The 4,245-nt window shown below is 46.5% G+C and overlaps 1 pseudogene; it reads right to left on the minus strand.

Annotated features, from left to right (window-relative positions):
- Positions 1-850: 850 nt before the first annotated feature.
- LOC123415217 lies at positions 851-3,741 on the minus strand (annotated as a pseudogene).
- Positions 3,742-4,245: the final 504 nt, after the last annotated feature.

Below are 4,245 nucleotides of genomic sequence, written 5' to 3' on the forward strand. Positions count from 1 at the left end.
TATGAGGGTTTAAGAAGCGGACACGATTTTGCACTATAAGTCGATGACAAGGTCATAAGTGGACGACCTGCCCAGACCGGGGTAATGTGCCAAAGCAGCCTCAGAGGCCGGCTCGCTCCAAAAACTGCCGTGTGGAAGGACATCGGAGGAACAAATGCACAAAAGCTGCAAAACTGAGACTGCATGATGGTTCTAGTCCATCTGTTCATAAATATAAGTCTTTTTAAAGATTCCACTAGTAGACTATATACGGATATATATATATATACATACTTTAAAGTATAGATTTACTTTTGCTTTATATAGTTCCCTAATGAAATCTTTAAAAAACTTATATTTGGAAACTGAGCGAGTAGGTCCAGGTGTTTACTCATTGACCCCTACACTTGCATCATCCAATCTGTGATCACCGCAGAAACTATGATGTAGATGGTTCTGAACAAAGTTACCATAACCTATTAACTAAGCAGGTACAAATTGTGTATAACTTGATAACGAATGTAACCCCGTAATTGCCTGCAAGAAAAAATAATTTCTTTCAAACCAGGCTCTGAAACTCTTGTTCTATTTTTGGTGTTTTTATTGTTATTTTCTCCAACCTCTCTTTTGGAATAATAGCATCTCAGGTAGTTTCATAAATAAAGAAACATTTGAAAAAAAAGCCGGATCACTTAAGTTGGGTATTCAAATATTCAAGATGGTCCATGAAACCAAACCCATACCAAGGCACATAACCCACACTGATAATGTGATGCATGTGACATAAACATAACTCATCAATCCCCTAACCAAGGAAATATGAAAATAAATTAGCTAAGAAAATAACACATCATTTTGTGATTTAATGCCCTCATTTCATTGCGGCAAGACGGTTGATAAATATGTTGAACGCTTTGTCGGTGTCGACCATGCTGATCCTGACCACCTTTCGGTCAGCTCCGAACTTATTACCGCTGCGGGTTATTATCTTGTGCTCATGCAAGAAGCTCTCCAGGTCTTTCACTTCCTCCTTCTCGCAATGCAACCATGCAAATGCTGAAATCAAGAAGCATTGGTTCAAAAAATGTATAAGTATTAAAAAAATAGGTCATAGAAAACCCAATTATTATTTTTCGTAAGGCGGCGGTAGATTTTGTAATGTGTGTACCAGGATGAGCAGTGACTGTGTCCTTGGTGAAGGTGCAGAAGCCAACAACCTTGTCGGGGAGGCTGAAGATGCCCGAGTTTGCCACCGCAGCACGGAGTGCGCGCCAGCGGTACGCCATCTCCCGCCGCGCAAAATGAAGAGGAGGTTCACGTCCCCACTAGCGGGGGTGGTAAGCTGATGCTCATAGCCATCAACGATCGCCCCGAGTATCTTGGCAGCGCGTAGCTGTGCATCCTTGGACACACCGATGGTGTTTAGCTCCATGAACTTGTTCATCTTCTGTGCCACCTCCTTGTCCTTCACCAACACCCACCTGCATGAAATGCAAGAGGGGCCATAACCATAACAGATTAAGCATAACATTTATACAAAGTAAATACATATTATCATGGACCCATACATTCTGAGATGTGATGTGATTACCCTATCCTTGTGCCTGCGTCACCCGTACACTTTGACATGGTGAAGAGCATGATGTCGTGGGCGAGCATGTGGGTGATGGGAGTGTACTGCGGCCAGTAGTAAGCCAGGTCGTGGATGGCCTTGCCTGGCTTGGACTTGAGGATTGTCTCACGGATACCACCATCAGGGTTGTTCGGCGAGCAAATGACCTCAATGTAGTCATCACCATCGAATGTGTTGGCGCGCCGGCCCATCGATAGAGCCCCGAGTTGAGGAAGTCTGTCACGAGTGGGTACGACTGCACAAGATGGAGCATACCATATCAATCGCTTTCAAGACTTATCGACCCTCTGTCGCCGTCACAAATGTCGATTGATTTTCTCAGTCACAAATAAATGATTAATCAATGAATTATTACCGAGTAGAGGGGGTGAGAGATACGACGCTCACAGGCATATCTGCAGTGGATGGGGCGAGAGCATAGAGTGCGGCCTGGAAGAGTTGCATGGATCCGGTTCCGACAAGGACGTGGTAGCCCTCGCGGCGGCGTTGCCAACGAGGCGGTGGAGGCGGCGCACCTCACACTCCAAGATAGGTTCAAGGAACCAACAGAGGTTCCTAATGTCGGAGAAATAGCTCATCGTCTGCCACCCTGGGATCACGAGTGTAGCGTTCTCGCTAATTGGTCCACGCCAAAATGTCTCAAACATCGTTGGATCACCGATGCAAACAATAACATTATCGTATATATATCATATGCGTACGAGACAAACTTCATATGGTCCTCCTCGGAGAGCACGGGCGCATGGAGGAGCAATTCGCCATCGGCACGGCCATCACGCGAGACGAGGACCTGACCGAGCAGCATGCATTGGGCAACTCATATCGATCTGCTCGCGACAACTGTGGTGACCATCGTCGGTACCACCTCTATTAGAAATTTCGAAGATATGGATGACATGAAAAAACTTACTGAACCAAGTTCATTGTGGAGTCAGACAACACAAGCGGCTTGCTAGAGGATCATAATACAACCGCCTTCTTCTTCACCTTTTTGTTGGCCTACTTCTTGACGGTGGTGCCAACACTCAGTAAGAAATGGCTATGAAGGTAGATGACGAGCACAGTGAAATTCACTGTGACGGCCCTGACCATGCCATTGCACCTGACAATCGCCGCTAGCCCATCGCCATGATCTCTCTCCATCGAATCGCAAATCCAAGTACTAATAAGGCATGATGTATCTCTTCAAATATATGGTGGTACTATATATAGATGGGAGATGGAGGTATCTCCTCATGTTTATATGGATAGATGTGAGATGATTCTAGATGGATATGAATCTAACTAGGAAGGTGAAGGTGGCTCAATAATGATACGCGTGAGCTGTAAGATATTCCTTTTCTCTCCGGCCAACTAGCTAGCTTTGGAATAGTAACGTATGCGTGTTTTGAGGGGATGTGCATGGTCAGAAGTGTATGCTAGAGAAACTACAGTCGGGCGCTTCAACCTTCCCTCCTATACGCCCGGGAAGATAGCCCGGTCACTGCCCGGTGGGGAAATTCTGACCTAGCTCATATTGGCCCCGTACGTTCGGTTAAATGGCACCCCTCATATTCAGTCCAAATCTAAAGAGGATATGGACACGGGCATGTGTGAGCGCGTCCGCCACATCGAATTAGGCCCATGCTATCCCACCCGGCCCCTGCATATATTCGTCCCCACCGTTCTCCATACCTAACCCTAGCCCCTCCATCCCCAAGCTCCCTTTTGAAGATCTCCGATCTTCTCCGCCATGGTGGGTAATGGATCTGAGTCCTCCATCACCACATTTATGGACTCGGAGCTCCTCACATGCACACCCGAGGAAGAGATGGTCTTTTAGATTGCATTCCATCGCTCCTCGGAGGTTTCCATCATAAGAAATCATAAAGATATGTATGAGATGAAATAACTTACTGATCCAAGTTGACCACCGAGTCACACAACACGGGCGGCTTGCCAGATGACGGTGCCACAGCCACCACCTTCTTCTCCTTTGTGCTGACCTGCTTCTTGGTTGCGGTGCTGACGCTCCAAAAGAAACTGCCACGAAGGTAGATGACGAGCGCTGCAAGATTTAGTGCGATGGACCCGACCATACCAATCCGCCCGACAATTGCCATCACCCCGTCGCCATGATCTCTCACCATCGCTCGGACAGAAATCTCAAATCCTAAACCCAAGTACTAATAAGGCACGATGTATATCTTCAAATATATGGTGGTACTATATATAGATGGAATTGGGAGAAATCTCCTTGAGTTTATATGGATATATGTGAGATGATTCTATATGTCGATGAAGCTAAATAGGAAGGTGAAAGGTGGATCCAAATAATGGTAGGCGCGAGGAATAAGATATTCCTTTTCTTTCTGGCTGGCTAGCTAGCTGTGGAATAGTAACGCATGCACGTTTCTAGGGATGTGCGTGGTAAAAAGTGTATGTTAGAGCATGTACAGCTAGATTCCTCCAACACCGTCCTATACACCTGGGCGGATGGCGCGGTCACTGTCAGGTCACAAAATCCCGACCCTGACTACGTCTTATCTCGGTCGTGTATGTCTGAGCTCATCCACACCCCTCACATCCATCCCAAATCTGGTTCGGATATGGGGAAGCCCAAGCATGCCTGGCGCATCCACCACATCGGATCC

This window comes from Hordeum vulgare, chromosome 1H (genome assembly GCF_904849725.1).
Source record: "Hordeum vulgare subsp. vulgare chromosome 1H, MorexV3_pseudomolecules_assembly, whole genome shotgun sequence".
Classification (NCBI taxonomy): domain Eukaryota; kingdom Viridiplantae; phylum Streptophyta; class Magnoliopsida; order Poales; family Poaceae; genus Hordeum; species Hordeum vulgare.